The sequence below is a fragment of the Gymnoscopelus braueri genome, assembly GCF_963280865.1.
Source record: "Gymnoscopelus braueri genome assembly, chromosome: 5".
NCBI classification, from domain to species: domain Eukaryota; kingdom Metazoa; phylum Chordata; class Actinopteri; order Myctophiformes; family Myctophidae; genus Gymnoscopelus; species Gymnoscopelus braueri.
In genome coordinates, this window is record NC_137606.1 from 14,834,520 (window position 1) to 14,840,859 (window position 6,340).

General features: G+C 44.1%; 1 pseudogene across 1 annotated transcript in view; it reads left to right on the forward strand.

Annotated features, from left to right (window-relative positions):
- The window catches only part of LOC308085773, a 14,191-nt pseudogene extending 8,584 nt beyond the window's left edge, over positions 1–5,607 (forward strand). The window contains exons 4-7 of the transcript in view: positions 226–457; positions 1,681–1,724; positions 2,360–2,468; positions 5,453–5,607. The product of the transcript in view is annotated as an uncharacterized misc_RNA (transcript). The remainder of the gene's footprint in view (positions 1–225; positions 458–1,680; positions 1,725–2,359; positions 2,469–5,452) is intronic.
- The last annotated feature ends 733 nt before the right edge of the window (positions 5,608–6,340 follow it).

The window sequence follows — 6,340 nt, forward strand, 5'->3', positions numbered from 1 at the left end:
ACATTGGCCTATTATAGCGCCACCCAGGAGGCCACAATAACCTACCTGACCTGGCGGAGACCTGTGCTCCGAGGAGCACCTTCTCTAGTTATTTCACCTTTTCTACAATGGAACAATTGGCCCTACAAGATAATGCTGAATGTTGAATATCGCGGTAATGTCTCTTGAAGAATGGAACCCTTATCCTCTTCCACAATCCCTCCTCCCTTGTGTGGTCCTCCTCAGGTGTGTGCCTCCCACCCCGCCGCCCACCACGGCCCTCCACCTGTGTGTTGCGGTGCTTCCCCTGCGAGCCGACCTGGGCCGGCAGCCCCTTCTTGCACCGCCCGCCAACTCCGCCCATGGTCAGAATGACGCGCTCCAAGACCTTCCAGGCCTACCTGCCGAGCTGCCATCGAACCTACAGCTGCATCCACTGCCGAGCTCACCTGCCAACCACGACGAGCTCATCTCCAAGGTAACCACCCTCATGCTCCCATGACTCCACTCATCTTACCAGCAGCAGCGGTTGCCCTTGGAAACAGATGATATTTTTTATTCTGGAAGCTAATTGTTACACAACCTGGCAATTGAAGCAGACAGAGGTTGTGTGCTGTATTGATGGCTTTGTTATTGAATCCATTTTGAGGTTGGGCTTTTTGTGTCAAGACATATTCATTCAGTGTGCTAGTTTTCATGTCTACAATATTTCAGTTTAGAGTGCATTTAAAATTCTAGATACTTTGTCTTACTTTACAAGGGGATCCATTAAAGATTCAAATAGAGAGTGAGAGCGATGAAAAAAAAGAATAAAGTTTGCACCTTTGTAATTCTATGTTATCAGCCACACCATGAAAAATAAGATGAGTCCGCACAACAGCTGCTGCTCCGAAACAGTTCACAGTTCACAACGTTATGGCCAACATGTGGCTTTCCTCAGGTGAAGATAATTAGCTGCCGAAACCCTTAAGTAGTTACCCAGCATCACAGTGGACACTGGGTGCAACTATACACAGACCACAAGTACCATGATCACATCAAATATTAAACCATTGCCTTTATTTTTTATTCTTTATTTGGATCCACATTAGCTTCCGCTGCCGCGGTTGCTAATCTTCCTGGGGTCCACGTTGCCTGAGAATGGATTGAGAGAGATAAGCCGGTTAGTGAACTGGATGATAGGCAGACTATCATATTATTCCATATGCAATCATTAAACATTTCTTCAAATATACACACAGCCCTCTGTCAGAAGACATCGAAAGGAAACAGACAAAAATGCAGACTCAACAACTTCGACAAATGAAATTATGATTTCTAATAAAGTGTCCATTTCTTGCAGTCTTCTTTTTTATGGCAAAATAAAGCTGTTTGCACAAGATGATATTATCACTGTAACCAGTTGTGAAGTACATTATTAGGAGAGGGTGCATTGACACAAGAGGATTCATTACCCCTGAAACTGTGGGTTTCAAATGTGGTTGTCTGTTGACGCTAATAAACGTGGTCTATTGCTGGAAGCATTATGGTATAATATAATTATGTGTGTAATTCTATTATACGTCCATTTTAATGTATTTGTAATGTACTCTGTTTCTGATTATCATTACACTCTTTGTTTCCCTCTCCTCTCCTCTTCTCTCTCCTCTCCTCTCCTCTCCTCCTCCTCTCCTCTCCTCTCCCCATTTCCCAATCTCCCAGTCATTCCAGGGGAGCCAAGGGAGAGCTTACCTGTTCAACTCAGTGTGAGTATCTGTCTGGAATGCTTGTGTTTTATTTCCAATGACCCATTTGTGAAAGTTGTGTGTATGAAGCTCTAAAGCTCTAGTGCTCAAATGTACATACAGTATAGGGGTTGAATTCAAAATTATTATTTACTTTGCAGTCTGTTAAATATCACATATTGCTTGATGGCCACTGCAACCGAATTGGTATTCATGCCTCTGTAAAGGCACAGTCAAAGCATGCCCTGGAGCACTATCATTCAGGCAAAATCAAATGTGAAAATGAGGCTGTTGGAAATCTATGCTGCCTGGCCCTGTGCCCCGGGTCTGTAGTTTGCACCATGCAAAATGGATATGAGGCAGTCAGTCATTGTGACAAAGCCATACATGGAGCTGAACAAGTTGATGCTGAACCACTTGCATTGCTCTTTCTTCTTTACCTCTCTCCCCACTCACTCATCCCCCCCTCCTCACTCGCTTCCCCCAGCATCTCTCTCTTCTCCATCTCGTCCTCTCTCTCTCTCTCTCATCTCTCTCTCTCTCTCTTCTCTCTCTCTCTCATCTCTCTCTCTCTCTCTCTCCTCTCTCTCTCTCTATCTCTCTTCTCTCTCTTCTCTCTCTCTCCTCTCTCTGCTCTCTCTCTCTCTCTCACTCAGTGTGAATGTCGGGTGTGGTCCTGCAGAAGAGAGGGTTCTGCTCACAGGCCTGCATGCTGTGGCAGATATCTATTGTGAGAACTGCAAGACTACCCTTGGCTGGAAATACGTAAGTATGCTTGCCAGAATCAAGATACTTGATAATGCATACACAGTGCCGAAACTTCATCCACATTTATTTGGGCGGGGCGGGGAGCTTATTATATGCACACCCTACTTTTTTTTTAAGACCCTAATTCAGTTTGAACCTTTTTGAACCTAATGTGGACGTAGTACTACAGCTGTAATGTGTTGGTAGGTAACTTCATTTTAAATGTGCCAGTGCAGTGCCCGTTCGGGCGTGGCCGCTGTTTGGAATGCATGTCCGTTCAGAATGGGCTCCTGTCCTGGAGAACCATCCGATCAACCGATCGACTTAACATTAAACAGTAAACACTGCACTTCCTTGGGTTCTCACAAATTACCCCCGCAGTCATTCAGATGAGTGATTTGCAAGATTTCGGTGAACAGCAGACAGACCCACACCAGAAATCGTTTTACAAGTTGAGGTTGCAATGAAAATACTTAACTATTTACATACACACACCTATTACGATTACATACTTATTTTACGTGGCCTATTTGCCGCAATGACCCAAGTTTTAACCAATATTAGAGTCGCAGCTCACCCAACTGTAGCCTTTTCCTGGTGTGATGTGTAACGTTGTGATATGAACGCCACCCCGCCACGTGCTGCATGCACTTAGTAGACATGGTATTTTAGACCACAAGTTGATGTGATCTGCACAGGGTCCTCAAGCGGTCGCCATCCCATTTATCATTGCAGAGTATGTGCAGCTGTCACTGCCAGATCCCATAAACATGGAGGTGAGAGTATAATAGGGTCTTCTTGTGGCTCTGTATGACAAACACATGCGTACTGCACACCCTCCCTCGTGCTGACGTACTATGCAAACATTCCATTGACTTGCATTCATTCCCACAGCAACCTTACCTTAACCTTAACCTCCACCCCAACATGTCTATCTATACACCGGCTTCAGAATGCCTATCAATGCATTGAATGGGAGATTATCACGTTTTATCAGACCATTGAATTGGCGATGTAGGCGACGAGTAGGCGATATACGGACCTACCCGCGATTTGGTCAGACCATTCATTGGGGCGTAATCAGAGCTACTGACCTACTTGGAGGCGGAGCAGTCCCCACAAACAAGATTTACGATTCTGTGCCTATCTGTACATAACTCCAACGGCGCTGAGTAGGCTCAGGCGAACGTCACACCGTTCAGGACAGCAACTCGGGTCGCTTTAGCTCCCTCGGTTGGTCCTTCACAGGGTTCCAGTTCGCCTGAGACTGCGCGCCTCCGTCATGGTCCGAAACCAAAACCGAAACTGAACTATTTAAAGGGATATTTCACTTTCAAAAAACTTTGGGTCATTTTATCTTCTACTCAGGCTTTTGTGAGCCCTCCAGACCGTTTTTAAGTTGCTTGATTCAGTATTTAGATATTTGATATCATTTTATCAGACACGCCCCCTTCCTATACAAACCCATTATAACTTAAAACTAAATTTTTAACATGTTCATCAGAAAACACCGTCCTTGGTTCTGGTGACTCACCCTGCCCTCCTAATACGCGAGGGGGCCGTGTTTTTTCGATTACTTTTTCATTTATTTTTAATATTCTTTTTGAAAATTAAAAAAATTAAATACGATAAAAAAAATCATAAATATATGAAAAAGGTTATCGAAAAAACACGGCCCCTCGCGTATTAGGAGGGCAGGGTGAGTCAGCAGACCAAGGACGGGTGTTTTTGATGAATCTAACAATCAATAAAAAATGGAGTTTGAAGTTATAATGGGTTTGTATAGGAAGGGGGCGTGTCTGATAAAATGACTATTAAATATCTAATAATGAATCAAGCAACTTAAAAACGGTCTGGGGGGCTCACAAAAGCCTGGGTAGACGATAAAATGACCCAAAGTTTTTTTGAAAGTGAAATATCCCTTGAAGTCTCCGTTGGTAGGTCAGTATGTCATTGATAACACCCAATGAATGGTCTGATAAATCGCGGGTAGGTCAGTATGTCGCCTACTTCGCCCATTCAATGGTCTAATAAAAGGTGATAATGTCCCATTCAATGCATTGATAGCATCCGAATCAGGTGATCTATAAACAAAGTATGATTAGTATGAGTATCATACGGCAACCTCACCAATCCTTCTCCTTAAAAATAACTCCTCTCTAATGAGGTCTGGCAAACAGGCAAACAAAAGTACCCCCACAAGATCGTACACAGACATGTAGACAATCATGCGCGTACGTGTAAATGTACATGTACATGTACATGTACATGTACATGTACATGTACATGTACATGTACATGTACATGTACATGTACATGTACATGTACATAACCACAGAGACACCAACTATGACTGAGTGGAGTGCAGCCGTTCATATCAGTTTCAGGCAGGCTTGTTTTTCTGTCGTCAAAGTTCCACGGAGAAGCTTGACCTACTGCCCTCCTCAACCCGACATATCTGATAACATGCCTCAGTATCTGAACGTAGCTCAGACAACACCAGACAGAGAGGCTTTCTAAGATATGAAATATTTGACTGGATATATTCAGGTTTAAGGCATAATGCTCACATATTTTCTTGAGGGTCGGGTACTTTTAAGTAGTAATCAATGTCTGGAATACACTGCTTGGCTGTTGTGGGTATCAAATCCATAACCTTTCTGTTACAAGACATAATGCCTCATATCGCCACTGTCAGGCCGAAAACCGTGGAAAAATAACCTGTGTTCCAGTGGATCCAATGCAGTTATAATTTTGTCACAAGCTCATATTAACACTTTTCATTGGTTAAATATTTATAAAAACCCACATTTTCAACCTGGCGGCTCCATTTTGGGCATGGCATTCTAGGCTATTTCAGACATAGCATTAAAAAAATAAACATGTCACATCGCCAGGTTGCTGTAGCTTTTTTTTGTGCGATTCTGTCAAACGATCTTAAGTATAAAATGAATGAATAAATGTCTCCTTCTAACTTCTAACCCCTCTGCCTCTCCGTCTAGGAGCACAGCCTTTGAGAGCAGTCAGAAGTATAAAGAGGGCAAGTTCATCATCGAACTGGCCCACATGATCAAGGACAATGGCTGGGACTGAGGGACGAGCGACCACAGCATGAGGACAGCGGACTGTTTTGGCTGGCTGGATGGATAGATAAACAGTCAGGGGAAGGGAGGGGGAGGGAGGAGGGAAGGGAAGGGAAGGAAAGGAAAGGAAAGGAAGGAGCGGGCATGGTGGCTGAGTGTGAGACTTTGGTTTGGTTGATTTACCATTAACCTCTGTAACCTCCCCCTGTTCTTCCCTCCTGCCGCTACTGATAACCACACACACACACACACACACACACACACACACACACACACACACACACACACACACACACACACACACACACACACACACATCACACACACACACACACACACACACACACACACACACACACACACACACACACACACACACTCACACACACACACACACAGACCGTTCTAGACATCCCAGCCCGACAGGTAGCTGTATAGAACAACAGGAAGACAGACAACACAGGCTGACACTAGATCAGTGATGTATGAAACTAGCAGAGCTAGATGACTGTCCGGCAATGGCAGAAGAGAAGCCTTGTATCTGCATTTACTGCAGCAATCATGATTTAATTATCTAATTCAACACCCGAAGCAATAACAGTGCTGGTCTTTGATAACAGGGCAATACTAACTGCTAACTTGACATTTTAGTTTGCAGAAGAGAAATGCCTCCGAATGGAAATTTAGTCAGAGAGAGGCCGGTTTCCTGGTTTGACAGGGTTCACTGGCCCCGGTTAAAGAGCTGACAGGCATTCACTCTGTCCTTAGCTTGAACGAGATGTCCTGAGATGGTTATATCAAATCCAG